We start from the raw sequence: 22,138 nt of genomic DNA, 5'->3' as shown, positions 1-22,138 counted from the left end.
TACCCAGAGAACAGAGTCCACAAGGCCAGTGTTCGGAATTTGAAAAGGATATAAGGTTGGTGTTTGGGCTTTCAAACTCATTCTTCCATTCATTTTAATGGCTTTTGTCCTGAAGTGCTCTCTGGAATAGATAGAAGTGGAGGGGATAGGGAAGAGTAGATGCCAACATCGAGTAACAAGACCCAGAGAACATAGTCCATAATCTACCTCTCTCTTGTCCCAAACCAATGGAGAGTGCTTCTGCAGGTGAATGTTGTGCATGGATTTCCATTCACTTTAATGGCTTTTGGCGTGAACTGCACTTTGGAAGAGATAGAAGTGGAGGGGAGAGGGAAGAGCAGATGCCAACATCGAGAAGAAAGACCCAGAGAACAGAGTCCATAATCTAGCTCTCTTCTCCCAATCCAACGGACAGTGCTTCTACAGGCGAAGCCCCAGAAATTTTGCAGGTGAATGTTGTTCATGGATGTATTCGACCTTAACTGCTAGGGTCTTGTAGAGTCCTTCCAACTGTTTCTTTTACTGCTACCCAAAGCTCGACTTCCCAATACCTAATATTGCCTTGATGTGATTCTTTTTCTGGTTCTCTTGTCACTCCTTGAGTCTGTGAACTCTTTCAGCATGAGGGGTGTAGAAGATTTCCCCTCTATAGCTTCATTGTCGCCCCTTTACAAGCTTGTGAAGATCCTCCTTGGATGTGTTAGCCCTCTCTGTGTTGCTTGTTTGGTCCTTCCTCGTAACGTCACTAACCCCCTCCACCTCCCCTCCCAGGCAGAAGATTCTTGCGAACTCCTAGTGGTTTTTCTAGGAGTAGGCCACATGTCGATGTGATAGCATATTAATGAGACATGTTGTGAGATGATGGGATGGCTCTTCCTCTTGGAATTAGAGGTCTAGGTACAGAAGGAGAAACATGAGATCTATTATTAGTATGTTTTCCTAAGTGTCAAGGAGCTATTTGATATTTTTAGATGAGGCAGTCTATGGAAAGGGCTGATAAACATTTCTAGATTGGTAATGAAGAGAAGAAAACATTAACCACCACAATGGGGGATTGAGTGGAAATCTTTCTTATTTATATAAACAACAAACTACTTATTCCCTGGTACTTTTAGTTTCCCCTATTTTTCTGGGCAAGCATCCATGGGAGTTAGATCTCTTCTTGCACATTATATTTGAGAGCTTCATTTCATATTGGATGAAACCCTACCTTTAGTGTAAGATGTAGAACAGAGATAGTCCATGGGAGAAGAGAGGAATGTTTTTTTTAAGAGTTGGTTTCACCTTCATATAGATGCCATCCTTACCATCAAATACTGTCTTTGGTGTAGATGTATTGACTGATGGATATATATTTCTCACTAAATTACTCTCAAGTTGTACATGGTGTTATCTTCTTTTGACTACAATAACTTCAAGAGCTTGCCCATGGGGTTATAAAATCTCAACTATGATGGATAATTGCTTCAATGCTCCCCTTGCTCAAACTTTGGGAAGAGGATGCCCAATTGGTTTTAATTTTTGATTTGCCAATTGAATCTTGATTAGCATTAGTACACGATTCAATTGGATTGGACACTCTGAAAATAATGTTTAGAAAAAAACATGTTTCAAATATTTCACAAGGTATTCGGTCTGATCAAACCATTTGTACACACACATTTTGATGGAATGTTCATGTGTTTGAATTATGGAATGGCTCTTTTGTTACATTGTACATATGTCATATAACGTGTCTGGTATGCTCACTGTGCATATTAATCTTAGTTGATTAAATTGAAAGAGGACTTAGTGTGCACTCAAAATATGCTCTCGTCTTGCCTTCAAAACAAGTCGAGTCTGTCAAAACTAAGCAAAATTTCCATGTTTAGAAAAAAGCATGTTTTAAATATTTCACAATGTATTCGGTCTGATCAGACCATTTGTACGCACACATTTTGATGGAATGTTCATGTGTTTGAATTATGGAATGGCTAAACCATTCTCTAATTATATCTTTTGTTACATTGTACATATGTCATACAAAGTGTTTGGTATGCACACTGTGCATATTAATCTCAGTTGATTACACTGCAAGAGGACTCGGTGTGCACTCAAAATATGCTCTCGGCTTGCCTTCAAAACAAGCCGAGTCTGTCAAAACTAAGCAAATTTTCCAAGATTTGGTGATTACTTGGTGGGTGTACTTAACATCTATTCAAAAAACAACTCAATATTGATTACTTGGTGGGTGTACTTAGTGAGTCCATATGAGAAGCTTGGCACATCTATTTAAAAACAATTCAATATTTATGGAATTTTTAGAATTTTGAGTCTATTTTGTGAAGTTTTCTGAAGCTGAGCTGTAATTCCACTCCTTGGTTTTGCCATGTCATTATTCAGTCCAAGGTGTGTAACTTTGGTTTATTATCAAATAAGGTTAGTTGATCCTCCCATATAGCTAAATGCACCTGTCTTCAATCTGTTTGGGTGAGGGAGTGCCTAGATGTTGGAACAAAATTTTTATTCAATGTTTCAAATGCCATATGACCTGCAAATTAGGAGCGTTTCTGATCTAGGAAGTGTTTCTCATGCTTGATAGACCATTGAAATTTGGAGCCCTATATCAACATATGTAGCTTAAGAGGCATGGGTTTGGCATGGAGAATCATATTTTTCTGTTAATTGTTTCCTTGAGACTACAAGAGAATCCTATCTACTTAATTGGAATGAGCATCATGCAATCTGAAATCTGTACTGAATCTTAGGAAGTTGCTTGAGAGATAGGGAACGGTTATGGCCATATATTAAGTTGGTTGAAAGCATCTGTCATTGTGTTTTTACTTTTCAAGTTTAATTTAATTTATTTTTTATTTGTTTAATTATAAATTAAATCTTTTATGACTAGAGGAATTAGGAAGTAGGTTGGTTTTGTACTTGTGTGACACGGGGTCAATTCTAAGTGCTACCACCTCTAGGTGCATGCATATGCCCCTTGTTCAGACATAGATAAATCTCCTGGGGTGTGGGGGATGTTTAAACCTCGAAATATTCAGTACATAACACTTCATTATCATGGAAATTTCCAACTGAGCTGCACCTTAGGTAATTGATAATTGTTTGTTCTCAAATGATTAATTATTGATGTTTATAACCGTATCATTTTTTATTTGGGGACTTCTTTAATTCTTTCTAATTTTTTTTGTAATATGTATTTGATAAATCTTTCAATCCTGAATTTAAAAAATTGCAGCAACTGCATGCTTTCTATGGCTACACCCACTCCTGCAACCCTATTTTAGTAACCTTGCCATCAAATTAAAGCCATAATTAGACAACTCACACTTAAACAAATATGTAGCTAAGATGTTTGTCACAAAGTCATCTCTATTCTATTTGGTTAATCTGAATTAGACGATTCACACTTAAATAAATATGTAGCTAAGATGTTTGTCACAAAGTAATCTCTATTTTGTTTTGGTTAATTTGTGAATTGATATATACTATTGAGGTTTTATATTCCCGTATTTTTATTGCAGTTTTGTGCTTGCCTGTGATTATGGATTAGATTAATGGTGCTTGAATATGTTAGGATATTCCGACACATAGGAAATAGTTAAGTATAACTTGGACTAGTATAGAGTTAGGTAAAGTGTGTTTCTTTACTATGTACATTTTGTAACTTACAATTCGACAGTCATGATATGTAGTGATCCGACGGTTCATCCCCTCCTCGGTATTACCGACACTTGATCTGTGGCTTAACACTCGATTGGTCCATGATCTTTGTTTAAAGAGCATGGAGGGTCATTTGTAGGTTAACTGTTCATGAGAGAAGATTATGTAAAATTTCATTCTTTTATTAATAAATTGCCTGAAGTGGCCGCATTGGCTCAGGCCATGGACTGTTTCCCTCATTGAGGGTTTTAACCACGTCAAAATACTGGTGTATTGATCTGTGATCTATGTGTGAGCGGTGTCCTTTGGTGTTCTGTCTGAGGAACTTACCCTGTAAATTCCTACATGGTATCAGAGATATTTGAGGGCCGCATCTGTTGGTGATCCAAATCTGAAGCCGTTAGAACTACATCCGACTGGCATTTCCTAGATCTACTGTTTCTGAGTACTTTCGGGCTGAGAGGACTACTCTATTGTGTTGGCAGCATCTGTTCTAGTGAGGAACCCCTTTTGTTTCACACGAAAAGGTTTCTGGTAGCCCTAGCTACGTCATTTTTAAGATTTGGAGGTATACAATGTTTATTTGCAGTTTACAGTTTTTTTCTCTCTGTTTATTTCAGTTTCTGTTTATTTAGATTTTTTTTATTACCGGATCTGAACCTTTCATTTTTGCGTATGCTCTCTGCTCCATGATTCTGAGCAATCTGGGCAAATCAGAAACAGAAAGGAAGGATTCTTCTCATGCGTATGCTCTTTTCCGCTGCGCCTTAATGTGATCTCAGAAAATCGGAAACATTGAGGAAAATATTTAGTTTCCGGCTAAATCTAACTTCGAGCCATAAGGTTCATTTTTTTTCTATGTCTGTGTTGGGTTTTGTGTTTTTTGTTTTGTAGGGAAAAAGAGTTTTCTCAAGCAAGCACGCAACCCAAAGCTTCAGTGACTAAAAAAATCACCCCCCCCATCTCTCTCTCTCTCTCTCAAAATTTTAGTTTAGCTCACTTAGTCCAAAGCTAATTTATGAGAGTAGAGGTCTTGAGTTCAAGTCTCCTTTTTGTGGGGGCGGATTTTTTCATTTCCGCACATTCCTGCACTTCGTCGACATCTTCATCAACTTTTCTTCAAAAAGCCATAACTTCTTCATCCGGAAGCCATTTTCAGAGCCGTTTTTTTTGAACCAGCCTAATTTTTCGAGATCTTTCCATTGGAACACTTAGTTTTAGCATCTATAGCTTCAGTTTCTGTTAAAATGGAAAGTCCATGCCAAGTTATTCTTGACAGCACCAACTACATCCAATGGTGGTCCTAGATTGTGGATTTACTTAGAAGTAAAGGTCTCTATAGAATAGCCTCAGGCCAAGAAACCAAACCGAAAGATGAAGATAAGGCAACTAAATGGGAAAATAGGCAATTTCAGGCACGTGGGTTGATAGGGATGTCTATTCCTCCAGATCCTAGATTCCATATTGCAGAACTTGATACTCTTGAAGAAGAAATGAAACAAATCACTAAAGTTTTTGGAATTAAAAATGAACTTAAAGCCCATCAACTTGAAAATGAGTTGCTTACGTTGGACACCAATAATTTTTCTTGCATTGAAGATTTTTTTCCCAAGTTCAAGACCCTTAGACTTCTCTTGGAAGGTGTTAAAGTTAAGAAAGAAGATAGTAGCCTTATCTACTCCATTCTTACTAAGTTGGGACCAGCCTATTCTGTGTTTGTTTCCACCTTCCATTCTACAAGAGAATCCTTCTTTTCTCAAGGACAAGCCTACAAGTCCCCTTCCTTTGATTCCTTTCGTGATTCTTTAATAAGAGAACAAGAAAAACTCTTACACCTTGGTCTTCTTCATCTTGGAAAGTCTTCTAAGAAAGCGTTAGCCACCCAGCAGCAACCAAATTCAAAGAATCCTAAGAAGTTGTATCCTAAAAGGAATGGTCCTAATCCAAACAAGGGTCCTAAGCAATTTCAGCCTCAAAATAAAAAATCATTTCAACAAAATGATAAGACAAATAAAAAAAGGGAAGAAGATTGATAGACATTGCAACTTTTGTAATCGAGATGGCCACTTAGAATCCAAAAGCTTTAAGAACACGGAAGCCTTGAAAGCAGCAATGAAAAAGCATAATATCCATTTGGAGCACTCTTCAACTTCAACTTCATCTTCAGTAATGGCACTTTTTGCATGTGGTTGTCAAGCATCTCGGTCTGGCTATGCACTAAATGTTTCTTCTTCTTCTCATTCTCATGAGTGGCCCATTGATTCTGGAGCTTCTTATCACATGGCCAAAAACAAAGCCATGTTTTCTTCTTTAAATGATTGTAACATCAAAAATATATATGTTGGTGATGATAGATGTCTTAGTGTTGTAGGGACTGGAACTGTTCATATAGACAATGGTCAATTTAATGATGTATTATGTATTCCAACCTTATCCTGCAATCTTCTATTTGTATATCAGATAACTCATTCATGTGAAGGTAAAATCGTTGAATTTTCACCTCACGATGTTGTAATTAAGGACCTAAGAGATCCTAGACAGATTTTAGCTATTGGCATTGCTGATAATTCTACAAGGTTGTATAAGTTTCACAACTTTGGGTCATAAAATCTTCCCTCGGTATTTGTTGCTCATAATGATGAAGTGAGCAAACTTTGGCATGAGCGATTTGGTCACTTAACCTATCGCTCTCTTCAGAATCTCTGTAAAGAAAATATGGTGACAGGTCTTCCAATGGTATCTTGCAGAGATGGTGTTTGTTCCGGATGTGTACTCAGAAAACATCATCGGGACAATTTTGAAAAACGTGCCTCTTGGCACGCCTCAGCCCCTTTACAGCTTGTTCATAGTGATTTATGTGGTCCGCTTCCAATTGTTTCATTCTATGGCTACAAGTATTTCTTAACTTTCATTGATGATTTCTCCAGACGCACTTGGGTATACTTCTTAAAACTCAAGAGTGAAGTATTTAACATGTTCTTGGCCTTTAAGGCCTTTGTTGAAAAACAATTTGGACATTAAATTCTTAAGCTAAGATCTAATAATGGCAGAGAACATGTTAACAACAAATTCATCAACTTTTTCACTGAGAATGGAATTCAAATGCAACATATTGTTCCATATACTCCACAACGAAATGTTGTAGCTGAAAGGAAGAATCACACCTTAAAGGAAATGGCTAATTGTATGCTTCAGTCTAAAGGACTTAGTCTTAATTATTGGGAAGAAGCAATTAACTATGCAAATTACATAATAAATCGCACTCCTACTAAGGTTTTAAAGAATATCACTCCAGAAGAAGCATGGAGCTCAATTAAACTAGATGTAAGTAACTTTCGTGTTTTTGGAAGTGAAGCATGGGCCCATATTCCAGATGAGAAACATAAAGCTTTAGAACCTAAGAGTGAAAAATGTATTTTTGTTGGATATTCTGAAGAGGTCAAAGGATATATACTTATTCCACTTAAGTCCAAAAATGTTATCATTAGAAGAGATGTATAGTTTGCTGAAAATATATCAGCCTACGAGCCTAGTTCGACAGATGTGCCACCTTTCCCTATCTCTTCTACTTTTGAAAATATTTGTTCTTCAGATGATGAAAGTGAGGATGAAAATCCTCCCCCACCTTCTCAAGATCCTCCTTCAGCTCCTCTGCTTCCAAAATGGGTCCGTGCTACTCGGGATGCAGCAGGTGATCTTTCCAGTGATCCTACGATCAGTGACGTACATGTTCTCAGTTTGATAGACCCTCTTCTTTACTGGCTCAAGCTTCAGTGAATTATGATCCTAACACCTTTGCAGAAGCTTCAGGCCATCCAGATTGGGAAGTAGATATGAATGAAGAATATCATTCATTATTGGAAAATGATACATGGGATATTGTTCCTCTACCAAAGGGATGAAAACTTATTAGATGTAAATGGGTTTACAGAACCAAGTATGGACCAGATGGGAAAGATGATAAACATAAAGCTCGTCTTGTTGCAAAGGGGTTTTCACAAGTTGAAGGCATTGAATACACTGGGACCTTCTCCCCTGTTGCCAAAATGAACTCTATCCGCCTTGTTCTTTCCCTTGCTGCCTCTTTCAAATGGGAATTCCATAAGATGGATGTTAAATCTGCCTTCTTGCATGGGGACTTGCATGAAGAAATCTATATGGAACAACCTATTAGCTTTATACAAACAGACTCCACCCTTGTATGTCGGCTTAAGAAATCCCTTTATGGTCTCAAGCAAGCTCCTCGAGCTTGGTATGCGAAAGTGGATAACTTTCTCTTAGAAAATGGCTTTTCTAGATGTCATTCTGACAATACTGTCTACACCAAGAAAGTGGGCAAGTCTCTTATCATTCTTGTTCCTTATGTTGATGATCTTATCCTGACTGGTAGTGATCCCAACCTTATAAACCATGTGAAGTCTAGCCTTAAAAGGAAGTTTGAAATGACAGACTTAGGACACTTACATTATTTTCTTGGTCTTCAAGTCTTGCAATCCAAGGAAGGTATTTCCCTTTCCCAGTCCAAGTATGCCTGTGATATTTTACACCATTTTCACTTGGAAGACTGCCCCTTCTCCCTTTCAATCTGGAGTCAAACTTTCAGTCACTTGTACTTCTCCTGAAGTTGATGCTACCTTATACCGTCAACTTGTAGGAAAACTTTTGTATCTAACCCATACTCGTCCTGGCCTTTCCTTTGTTGTTGGCATTGTTGCTCGGTTTATGAAAAACCCATGTGAAAGTCATTGGAAAGCAGCTAAAAGAATACTTCGTTATGTTCGAGGTACACTTTAGTTTGGGATTCATTACAGTGCCGAAGCAGCTCCTCTATTGGTTGGTTTCACTGATTCCGATTGGGTTGGTGACCCTGATGATCGGAAGTCTACTGCAGGTTATGTGTTCACTCTTGGTTAAGGACCTATTACATGGGCTTGCAAGAAACAAGGTGCCATTTCCCTTTCTTTAGCAGAAGCAGAGTATCATGGTGCCGTAGAAGCTAGTAAGGAAACTTTGTGGCTTCATCAAATCCTGTCAGGGTTTGGCTTTCCGCAGCAACATCTGACTACACTTTGGTGTGATAATCAAAGTGCCATTGAACTATGCAAAGATCCAGTCCAACATTAGCGTAGCAAACACATTGAACTGCACATGCACTTCATCAGAAAGCTCATTCATGACCATGTTCTTGAAGTGCAATATTTTTCAACAGGTGATCAAGTTGCAGACATCTTTACAAAGGCTCTCACAGAGGCGAAGTTCACTAAACTTTGATTTATGCTTGGAGTTCAGGAAGTTATCACTAAGGGGGGATAGGCTCTAGTGCCTCCTTCCTTCTCCTATTGTGTCATATTTGTAAATCCTTCAATCCTATCCCAAGTTGTTCTTAAGGGGGGATGTTAGGATATTCCGACACATAGGAAATAGTTAAGTATAACTTGGTCTAGTATAGAGTTAGGTAAAGTGTGTTTCTTTACTATGTACATTTTGTAACTTACAATCCGACGGTCACGATATGTAGTGATTTGACGGTTCATTCTCTCCTCGGTATTACCGACACTTGATTCGTGGCTTAACACCCGATTGGTCCATGATCTCTATTTAAAGAGCATCGAGGGTCATTTCTAGGTTAACTATTCATGAGAGAAGCTAATGTAAAAGCTCATTCTTTTATTAATAAATTGCCTGAGGTGGCCGCATTGGCTGAGGCCATGGACTGTTTCCCTCTTTGAGGGTTTTAACCACGTCAAAATATTGGTGTATTGATGTGTGATCTTTGTGTGAGCGGTGTCCTTTGGTGTTCTGTCTGAGGAACTTACCCTGTAAATTCCTATAGAATCCACTACAATTAAGGTTTTAAACTAGTTGTTGTTTAGTTGTGTTTCTCTTCATGCCAATAATTATCTAGTTGGTTTTCCCTGAGATTATTTCTGAAAATGTTAAGAATTTTTTAGTTGCCATCTCAAGGTCAAATGGGCCCAGAGGACTAACAAGATCTATATTACTATACTACAGCCCGACGCTAAGAATGCAAACACAAAACTTGAACTTGAAGGAAAACTAACCTTTTCAGCGACTGTTGGTGTTACAGATCCATTTGGGCATATCAAATCCCAACATCCAGATCAGTGTTTTAGGGCTCATCAAACCCTACTTTCAGTTACTTCATGGCCTGAACAAGTCACCCCTTTGAATGCCTCCTTCCCAGAGAGTTTCATGACTTGAAGACATCCAGAAATAACCTCTAGAGGGACCAGCGTAGGTAAGCCCTTATGAAGGTGCATTGCAGAGCAGTTGAGTCCACTATCAGGGTGCTCTACAAAGCACTTAGGCTTCCTTTCAAACTTCGCTAGGCGATAATGAGAGAAATTCACATACGATTTGGGGAATATTCTTATCTTTTGGAGTCATCCTGAAGTTTCCCTCACTTATCAACTCCTATGAGCTCGAAAATGGATGATGAATGAGTTAAGGTGCATCCTCTCTCTCATCCTTTCCTCCATGGAACTAATTCTAAGTATGGAAGGCCATTCAATTCCACCATTTATGACAAAACCTCCTTCATCTTCCTATGAATTGACCACTCATCTAAGTGATTAGGGGCTAGATTATATTGAAATGTAAGGAGATAATGATGCTATGAGATTTGGCTTTGAAGTAAGTATTGTATGCTCAAGTTTGTCATGCTTTTGATGTGATGTGGATGGGATCCAAGCTAGAGGAATTGCTTTGAATCAGACACCAATGGTTGTAATTCCTTCTTCTATCTAATAAAGTGTTTCAACCTTTTCCCATATGTTTGTATTGTTTCATAATGCTTATATGTGTGAAATGTATTTGATTCCTTCACTTATATTGAATAGATCATATGATTTGATAGGTTCTTTGTTTTTTGTTGTGTTTATAGGGTACTTATCAAGCGGATTAAGTACGAGAAGGAGCGACAGGATCGATACAAGGGAGACGAGACGAAACCAGAACTACAAGTAGGTCTTCTATCTTCTCTTCTTATCTATTGCTTATAGGAAATGTCTAACACACTTTAAATTGTTGTTCTAGATATAGTTACTTATCTAGGGAATTAGTATTTATCCGTCGATACCAAATTCTCTAAAAGAACTGGGTCCCTAAATACTCCATTTAAACTAAAATTGGAACTTAAGTCTTGGTAGAACACTAACAAATTCGCGCTAAATCTAAAAGAAGAGTGGAAGCCTTTCGATCAAAAAATCGACAGATCTACGGTCATCATGTGGTTAAAAAGCACGAAGGTGAATCCAAAATCAGACACGATTTTTATTTAACTGGGTTGATAGCTCAGTTAATCTAGGTCGTCCGATTAAAGAAGGTAAATCCAGCGGATATCGCGCGGGAAAATGCACATACGTTAATTTCATTTTCAGACCCAATGAGTTATCAAATGTGGTTTAATCTAGTTGGGTTCCAAATCAATTGAATCCATTCATTGTGAAGGACGCGATCCAACGGTGATCACGTGGTAAAGGTGCGCGTGGGTTAATTCAAGAATCATACCCGAGAACTTTATGAGTAGCAACGTTATTCTCTTTGGTTCCATGGGTAGAAGCAAATGTTTTCCATATTACTAGATTTAGTGTAGGAAAGGTAGCTCCGTTGTTCCTTTCACACAATTTTTATTTGTTTTACAATGCCGAGAGTAGCTACAATTTGATGAATATCTAACTAATCCAACCCATAATGATTACAATACTCACAGTTCACTTGGTCAGCTCTAATTCCCCTGTTCCTCCCCTTTAAGGAAACTTCAAGTGTTTAATACTCTAGTTGTATACCTTTCAGTTTTCCTGCCTTGAGTTTTTATGATACCATATGCTTTTTTCAGTTCTCTCACATTAAGAGTTTTGTTCTTGTGGCCAATGCAATTTCAAATTGAAAACTTACTAGATGATATTGTTTAGGTTCTGCTTGAGCAACTACCCCACTCAATGCAGGGACTTGTTGCTTCGCAAATTTCCTTGTTTAGCAATAAAATCATTGAAATATATTATAAATCCTTAATATAATCTAATGATAATTAAACCAACACAAGAGCATGGCCAGGGTTGGCATGTTGGTTTTTGGTTTTGGATTACCCTGATCACGGGGATTTTAGTGTTAGCATGCAAAGAAAGATGATTCATTGGAAATGGGTTATCAAAGCAGTGATATATATATATATATATATATATATATATATATATATATATATATATATATATATATATATATATATACATATATATATATATATATATATATATATACATATATATATATATATATATATATATATATATATACATATATATATATATATATATATATATATATATATACATATATATATATATATATATATATATATATATATATATCACATCAATAATTATTAGATTTATAGTTTTAATATGAAATTTTGGGTTTAACATTAGAATTTATAATATCAGATACATATATAACCATATTAGTAAAACTTTATACTAAAATATAATATTTTAAAGTTAATATTATAAAACCTAATATTAAATTCCAATATTATAAACCATAATACTATAAACCACAATATTATAAATCTAAATGTTAATTATGGTGACCAAGGTTCACTATTGTTAAATATTATAAACCGTAATATTAAAGCTGAAATTAAAACCCATAACCCAATACTATAAACACTAATATTATAAACCAAAATGTTAATTATGGCAAATTGGGTTGATTGCTGCTAAATATGGTAAACATATGGTTGATCAATTTTCATCATGGCCAACTATTTAAACATTGACTAATAATAGATGGTGAAATTATTTGACTAATATGGTTGACTATTTTTTATTATTAATATTAATCAATTATTAATAGCTAATTACGTTTGATCGAAGTTGAAGAGTGTATGTTTTCAAACATAATTACACGATACGACTATAAAACGATGATTAATTGTAATGTCTCAATACGAAATTGGACAAATTGCAATTTAATGTAATATTGCGACAAAATTTGATCATGGTCAACAATTTAAACAATGACTATAAAGGTTGAATTTGTTTGATTTTGTTAACTAATGTGGTTGACTATGTTTCACTATTAATATTAATCAATAATAATAGTAGGCAATTATGTTTGACCAATGTTTGATAGTGTTACTATCATATATAGTCAGCAAAAATAGTCGAACATAGTTAAGTACATTAGTAAATGTGGTTGACTAATTTTGTAATGCCACAATGCGACATTGGATAAGTTGCAATGTAATGTAATATTGTGACAATGATTGTCACAATGTGACAATGTTTGTCACAGTAGAACATTGTATAGATTCTTGTTCTATTGGAATGTCACAACATGTTTGATTATGAATATTAATAAATAATATTAATAGGAGATTATGTTTGATCAAAGTTGAAGGTTATCGTCAACTAATTAAACATTGGCTATAAAGCTTGACTTTTTTTACTATGTTTTTCTAAAGTTTAAGAGTGTTGTAACAACCCTCAGTTAAAAGTTCATATAATAAATTACAAAAAGATAAAATAATACCAAAGTAATGGGACGCTTATTCTAAGGTGAATGTTGGGCAAAATATTCTAGTGGGTATCACTTGTTGTGTATTATGGCTAAGGGGAAATTACCAAAGGCAATGGAAAAGGCTTTGAAAAAGAAAAAATGCATTATTAGTTTATGAAAATAAAAGAAAGTAGAAGAAAAGGGAGGTGAAATGTCATAGGTTGCATGTGAGGAGGTAATTGAAGGAAAATTAAGGAAAATGAAGAAATTAGAGGCATCATTAATAAAAGACATCAGAGAATTAGTTTGGGATATTTTGTTAGTTCAATTTTGGAATTAGTATCAGAGAGAATAATAGTACCAAAAAGAGAAGGAGAGCAAGGAAATAAAAGGAAAGAAATGGAAAACAAGGGAATGACAAGGAAAAAAAGGATTAGGAAAGAAAAGGTTGGATAAACCAACCTCAATAGGAATAACTATAGGTAAGATGTTGCATGTATGATTTCCTAGTTGGTTTTGGGATGCATGGTATATGCATCTGTGTATTTGATTTCTTTGTTGTCATTGACATGTGTTTTGTTGGGTTTAAACTCTCGTTTTAGCCTTGCCTTTCGATTTCTAGATAACCATCGTGTGATGGGATTCTTTCTTGGTTGAGATTTGGATTTCCAAAAGATTTTGGATCCAGGTGAGATGGTGTTGGGAAAATACCTAGGGTTCGTGGTGGATATGTTTTTATCTAGTAATCCTCATTAGGTGGGTGGAGACAGGAAAATTAATTAAGGGATGATGAAGTAATTCTGAGGCATCGAAGCTCAGTTTAGTTTTGTGATCTCGTGATTGCTATAAGTGAGATCACGGTATGGTGAGGGCAGAGGTGGCTTAACCTTTGGATTCCCTTAGTTGTTTACAGATTTTTTGATCCCAAATTCATGCTTGGAATATGGAACAATGGTGATTTGTTGAAAGAAATAGTTGGTTCAGCTCAATCTATGGTCATTTGGTACATGGAAATCCCTAAATTGGTTGGAGTTTGCATATGGTTAATAGGAGCTATGTTCCTCTTGTATTTCACGAGTAATTATACTTGTTATTATGTGGATTTTATGGTTGTTATATCATTGTAATTTATCTGGTTATATGATAGTTATAAGCATGGTTATATGGCATATCTAAGTATGGATCTTATCACATTTTATTTAATGAATGTCTAGTTAATGAATGCATGAATTAATTGTTGATATTAAAAATATTATGTGAATGAATTAGTATTTCTTGTTGAACCTCATATATGTTTCATATCCCTATGTTTAGTTGTGCATTCATGACCTTTAGGTTGCATGTTCATCATGTTTTTGAAGGAATTCCTATCCTAGTTGGGAGGGGTTAGGTTAAGTCCTTGTTCATTTTTTTGGTTTAGAAGCTTTCTTTCTAGGTTATTTATCATCTGTTGATTTTTCAATGAGTTTTGTCTAGGGGAATGTGTCCTAATATTGAAAACGTGGCTCAGAATTTAGGGTCGCTGACACATAACTAATCATAAAAGTCCATATTCAATAGGAAGTAGGCCTATGGGAGTGATTGGAGGTTTACAGTCACTTAGAGGCCTTATCAAGGGAGAGACGGAGGCTCTAGATTAGTGAAAAAGAGAGTTATCTTAGGGTTTGGACACCTGGAGGGGTTGGGTAGCACCTGGAGGTATTGTACCACCTTAGGGAAGTTAGTAAGATCTTAAGTTTTCAACTTCATTTCCTTAAGGTAATATATGTGGTTGAGTCTTATCATAGTGACCCTTAGCTCATCTTTATCTCTGGCAATCTCGTGAAAGTGGGTAAATGTGGGAGGATACAGTTACATGGTGGTATTGAAGCAAGTTGCACTCTCTTTGGGTAAAATATGGTGTTGTCAAGGTTATGGTTGTCATGCATGGGGTCATATTATACCATTGGTATGGTCATGCATGATGTTATTATATTGATATGATTATGATTATATGTATGATGCTAATGTGGACTGATTTTGCACATGAGATAAGCCTCCATTGAACGTCATGAGGTATGGTTTTAATTTTTCTATATATTTGGTTATTTGACATGGCATACTTATACAAAGAAGATAATCAGAAATGAAGAGAAAAATGGTAGACTATAGTTCCCGTGACTCTCCCTACATATGGATTGGGAAGCAAGGAGATGAGTATTCTCCTAGTATAAAAGATACATTTAGGTGTTTGAGGGTAGAGATAATAAGTTGCAAGAAGACAATGGTAGTTTGGTTGAGGCTTAGGAAAGACTTGCAAAGGCTCAGGAAATGTAGACAAAAGCCAATGTAGTGATTCTTTAGAGCTTGTAAGATTTGCAGAGATAGGGATAGTTAAGGAATACTCAAGAGTAGGAAGAGAAAATTAATGGAGCATATGGTAGCAGGTGTTGGTCTGGATATATGTCGAATAGAGGGGATACTGTGAGAGCTGACAGATCATTAAATATGGCTGACACGAGTACCAGTATGTATGGGCATCATTCTAGTTCCTCATCTAGGAGAGATTATAACCATCATCACCATCATTATCCTTATAGGAGGAGTGAGAACCTGTTTCATTTAATTATATAAGGATATATTGCTTTGCGATCTCATGCCTAATTAGGATCACTAGAAAACAAAAGGAAAAACCAATAAAGATACAATAGTGTCCCAACCCAAATGATCAAACATGCATCAGGTAGTCGGTTCTATATACTACAAGGAAATATGTGTGTGTTCTGAAACCAGTTCAAGAAAAGATAGAAAAGATAGATCAACGCCTTAGAATTCAGCCTCTTCGAGGGGGAAACCTCCTTCACATTACATAAATGAACAATTCTTGGATGATACAAATGAAAAAACCTCCTTTCTATATATAGGAGTCTAGGGAGTCACAATATAATCCAGCCGACCTAACAATAATAATATAAAGCCAAAAAAATAACAATAGAGGGATTCTATGGGGCACAAAAATAACAATATGGGGGTAATAGGGGCACAACAATATAAATAAGGGGTATAACTACAATAGTAATGGGGTAATCACTAGTATTATAGGGACCCAACATGCCCCTCTCCTTCAAAAAAGTGTTGTCCTCAATGCTTGAGTAGTTCTGGATACTTCTGCATAAAATTCTCATCCTCCCATGTGGAATCTTCAGCGGATAAGTTCTTCCACTTGATAAGATACTCTGAAATTGATCGATTTCGTAGCTGTCGAGTTCTTGTTTCTGTGACTGCTTTCGGTTCCAATATAATTTTCCTTCCTCATCAAGTTTTGGCAATATTGTTTGAATTGGGAGCTTGTCACCTATAACCTTCTTTAAACATGAAACATGGAAAACTGGGTGCAATCGAGAAGCTGCAGGAAGCTCCAATTTGTATGCCATAGTACCAATCTTTTGCAACACCTTGTACGGACCATAATACTTTGGTGATAATTTATTATCCTTCTTAGCTTGCTTTAGGGACATTTGCTTATATGGTTGTAGCCGTAGGAATACCCAATCACCTACATCAAAACTTCTTTCACTGCGATGTTGATCTGCCTGTTGTTTCATTCTATTTTGTGCCAACACGAGGTTATCCTTTAAGAATTGGAGGACTTGTTGTTGATGTTCGATGTGATGTTCCACTGCCTGAACCTTAGAATTTTCTCTTAAATATGATGTGATGGATGGTGGTTGATACCCATAAAGTGCCATAAATGGGGTCATTTTTGTTTTTGTATGGAAGGAAGTGTTATACCACCATTCAGCCAGAGGCAACCATTTGACCCATTGTGTCTGTTTATCAGATACAAAGCAACGAAGATATCCTTCCAAACATTTGTTTACTATCTCAGTTTGCCCATCAGATTGAGGATGATAAGATGAGCTATGAGCTAACTGAGTACCAAGACAAGAAAATAATTATGTCCAAAAATTTCCAGTGAAAATGGGATCTCTGTCACTTACAATAATCTTTGGGTTCCCATGTAGCTTTTGAAATGTTTCCATAAATGCAGTAGAAACTGTACTGGCTTTAAATGGATGTGATAATGCACAAAAGTGTGCATACTTGGTAAGTCTGTCAACTACCACCATGATGACACTCTTTCCCTCAGACTTGGGTAAACCTGTGATAAAATCCATTGAAACCTCCTCCCAACGTTGGCTTGGAATGGATAAAGGTTGTAATAGACCCGTGTCTTAATTGTTTCAACTTTATTTTGTTGGCAAACCAAACATTCCGCCACAAACTTTTGAATATCTGATTTAAGGCCATCCCAAAAAAATTCCTTCTTAACCCTGTGGTAAGTTTTTAAAAATCCTGAGTGCCCTCCTAAGGGAGAAGTGTGCAATTCCATAAGAATCTTTGTTTTAGCTGGGAATTCTTACAGAGGTATAAGCGATCTTTGTACCATAACGAATCATTTTCCAGCTAAATGTATCAGAAGTACTGGAATCTTGTTGTAGCTTTCGAATAAGTGCCCACACTTCTTCGTCATTCTTCCATTCCTCCCTTGCTTCGTTTATCCAATCTGGTTGGATAATAGAAATGGCACACAACAATGCTTCCACATCCTCATCCTTTCTTGAGAGTGCATCTGCCACCACATTTTGCTTCCCTTTTTTGTAGATGATTTCAAAGTCATAACCCAACATCTTTGTGACCCACTTTTGTTGCTCTTCAGAGGATAATCTTTGTTCTAAAAAGTATTTAAGGCTATCATGATCCGTTTTTACCTTGAAGTGTCTTCCCATTAGGTAGGGTCGCCATTTCTTAAGTGCATGGAGTATTGCCAACATTTCCTTCTCATAAATAGCTTTGCTTAAAAACTTTCCCTTGATTGGACGACTTTCAAAAGCAATGGGTCTTTCATCTTGCATTAGAACAACACCAATTCCATTTCCTGAAGCATCACATTCCACAATAAAGGTTTTTGTGAAGTCCGGTGTAGCTAAGACCGGTGCTTGGCACATTGCCTCTTTAAGATGTTCAAAGGCCTTTGTTGCTTCCGGAGTCCATGAAAATGAATCTTTCTTCAATAATGTTGTTAGAGGTGCTGCTATTCTCCCATAATTCTTAACAAACTTGCGATAATACCCTGTCAACCCAAGAAATCCTCGCAGATGCTTTATGGATGTGGGGATTTTCCATTCCTTAATGGCTTTAATTTTGCTAGGGTCTACCTTAACTCCTTCATGAGATACAATATGACCCAAATATTCCACCTCCTGGACTCCAAAGAAACATTTGGATCTTTTTGCATATAATTGTTTCTCCTCCAATAGTTGTAGCACCCTGTCAACATGTTCAACATGATCCTTCCAAGACTTGCTGTAGATTAGTATATCATCAAAAAATACTAACACAAATTTTCTAAGGAATGGTTTGAAAATTGAATTCATCAAACCTTGAAATGTTGAAGGTGCATTGGTAAGGCCAAAAGGCATGACCAAAAATTCATAATGACCCTCATGAGTTCTAAATGCCGTTTTTGGAATGTCTTCAATCTTCATTCTGATTTGATGATATCCCGAACGAAGATCCAACTTGGTGAAGTAAATTGATCCATGCAATTCATCCAGTAATTCATCAATAACAGGAATGGGGAACTTATCTTTAATAGTGAGCTTGTTGAGCTCCCTATAATCCGGACACATGCGCCATGATCCATCCTTCTTGTGCACCAATACTACTGGAGCTGAGAAAGAACTTTGACTTAGTTGAATTATACCAGCCTCTAGCATTTCTGCAACCATACGTTCAATTTCACTTTTTTGGACATAGGGATATCTGTACGGCCTGATGTTTGGAGGAACACTTCCTGGAATCAGATGAATAGCATGATCATGATCACGCATAGGTGGGAGACCCTTGGGAGTCTCAAATACCTTGGAATGATTGTCCAGGACTTTTTGGAGATCTGGAGAAATAGATGATTCCAATGTGGAAACATCTAGCGAGCATAATTGTGCAATTACACCTCTTTGCTCCTTTTTTAGAAGCTTTGTCATACCATTAGAGCTGATTATCTTTCCTGGTTTCCCTGCAATACCCCTTAATTCAACTTCCTTTCCTTCCGTAGAAAATTTGATGAAAAGTTCTTGAAAATTAAAAGCTATTGTACCAAGGATTGTAGCCATTGGACTCCTAGTACAACATCAGCACCTCCCATTGGAATGGAAAGCATTGGGCTAGTCAATACATATTCTCCCATGGATAGCTTGATATTATGGCACTTTCCAGAGCAATTTATTGTTCCTCCATTTGCAATCATCACTTGACACTCTGGTGCTGGATATAGGAAGCAATTCAATTCTTTTGCTACCCTACAATGAATAAAATTGTGGGTGCTTCCTGAATCAATCAACACTATTACCTTTTTCTTCTTGATTTGTCCTTCTATCTTGATGGTTTGAGGAGTGGTAATTCCCACCAATGCATTACAAGATATGGTCGGATTTATTTGTTCTTCATCTAGGCTTTGTTCCTGGAGTATATCTTCTTCTTTTGACCTTTCTTGCTCCTTTTCTTCTTCCTCTTCACAATCTATGTAGAATAATTTCTTCTCAGCACACTTATGACCTTTAGTGTATTTGCTATCACAATTGTAACAAAGCCCTTTTGCTCTTTTTTCTTCCAATTGTTGTGGTGTCAACCTTATAGGTTGTGGAAGACTAGGGGCAACAACACTTCCGTCTTTATAGTTGTGAGTGGTATGCTTCCTGGTTGCCATAATTTTGCTTTCCATTTTTCTTGCTAACCTGAATGCCTTCTCTAATGAATCAGGTTCCCAAAGGCGAACATCATGTTGGATATTATCCTTTAAAGACCCTATGAACACATCAATCCTATGCTCCTCTGGAATATCTTTTACCCTTATGTTCAATTTTTGGAACTCCTCAATGTGCTCCATTACTGAACCCTTTTGTTTGAGACTTATCAATTGGCTAAAAAAAGTGTTGCTTTTTGTATCTTCATAATGTGCTATCAATTCTTCCGTAAAAATTGCCCAAGTGATAAATTGTTTACGAGAGCAAAGCCATTGATACCATACAAACTGATTTGGTTCCAAATATACAGTTGCCATACGTACCTTTTGTGCGTTTTGCACATTATTGAGATCGAAGAATTGCTCCATCTGTAATATCCATGTGGCGGGATCCTTGCCATCAAACTTCCTCATATCGATTTTTGGAATATGGTGATTCTTCGATCCAACATTAGAATCTATGGAATCATGATTAACATTTCTTTTGTTCTCATCATGAGTTTCCTTTACTACCTTTTCACCATTAGTGACCCTTTCTTGTAGTAACTTCTTCAATTCTTCCATGTCTGTCTTCATATCTATCTTCAAATCTGCCATGTCTCTCTTCAAATCTGTCTTCCAATCATCCATCTTAGCTTCCATGCCCTTTATCTTAGATTCCACGCCATTTATCTTAGATTGTGTTAGCTTTTGTGAGCGTGACATTTGTTGCACTTGTTCTTGTAATTTTGATATATCATGTAGCATTTCTTCCTCTTCTTCATGGGTCATGCTAGAGCTTTCAAGTTCCTTACTAGGGTTTTTCATTTTCTTTCCCCGGGGCATCAGTTACCGATAATAATGCTTTACTATGCCCTTTGATTTCTGTTAAATTAAGCTTACACAAAAATTTAAAAAAAAAACTACACACCTTTTTTCACTTTATTGAAGCCTGATATTGAATTTGATGTATCTCTGTAATTTCGGATCATCCAATTCTAGAATTACTTCCTGTAGTAGCCTTCTGTGTCCTATTTCCAATGCCACAAGTCTGAGCCAAATTGGATTCTCCAAGGAAGAGTTATGTGAAATCTCCCACAGTGACTTGTTTTTATAATGGTTCAGTAGAGCGAACTTGTACGACGTGCCAGGAGTCACTGTTTCAACCTTTGAATCTGAAAAACACACACAAGCAATTACACTCTATCCTCTTTCTGTACCTTCTTACTAAATTCCAATCCTATCCCTAGAGAGAAAGTTATGACGATTTTACCCAGGTCACCTGTTTTGAATGTAATTCAGGAGTCTGCAAAAATACCAACTTCCTCAGATCATATCTCTGCAAATATCGCACGCAAAGCTCTGAATTTCGGACCCAAGGTTCAGCGCGAGCTTTTCTCAAATGGGTTTTTTTTGCGACTTCTGAAACGTCACAGAAACAAAGTTACAACAAAAATGCCACGATGACCTGTTTGGAGCAGCGAAACCCTAGAATCCAAAGCTCTGATACCAAATGTTATGAAACCAGCTCAAGAAAAGATAGAAAAGATAGATCAACGCCTTAGAATTCAACATCTTCGAGGGGGAAACCTCCTTCACGTTACATAAATGAACAATTCTTGGATGATACAAATGACAAAACCTCCTTTCTATATATAGGAGTATAGGGAGTCACAATATAATCCAGCCAACCTAACAATAATAATATAAAGCCACAAAAATAACAATAGAGGGATTCTATGGGGCACAGAAATAACAATATGGGGGTAATAGGGGCACAACAATATAAATAAGGGGTATAACTACAATAGTGATGGGGTAATCACTAGTATTATAGGGAGCCAACACTGTGCATTTGGCCTCCTCGTAGGTTGGGGAAGGATGATGGGTCTCATGTAGATTCCTACACTTCACTCGCTTGATCTACCTCATCCACACTTGATCTCGAACCCTTCACACAACCAAAAATAAATGGAGACAACAAGTGACCTTGCTCGGAATATTATTAGATCAAAATATCATAGAAACAACTATAAAGCATGTTGAATATAAATAGATATAGGGATGGGACATATGTTTCTATTAATCATATAAATGAAAGTACATCAATATACCTCCAAAAATAATATCCTCTCCTCTATCTTGTAGGATGCTCTCCTCTCCCAATACCGCAAAGCATTTGTGCTATATTGTGGATAC

This window comes from Pinus tabuliformis, chromosome 9, assembly GCF_031772625.1.
Source record: "Pinus tabuliformis cultivar Carrire ecotype Pingquan chromosome 9, CPIR1, whole genome shotgun sequence".
Classification (NCBI taxonomy): domain Eukaryota; kingdom Viridiplantae; phylum Streptophyta; class Pinopsida; order Pinales; family Pinaceae; genus Pinus; species Pinus tabuliformis.
The sequence above is the reverse complement of the archived record's forward strand: the minus strand, read 5'-3'. Positions refer to the sequence as shown.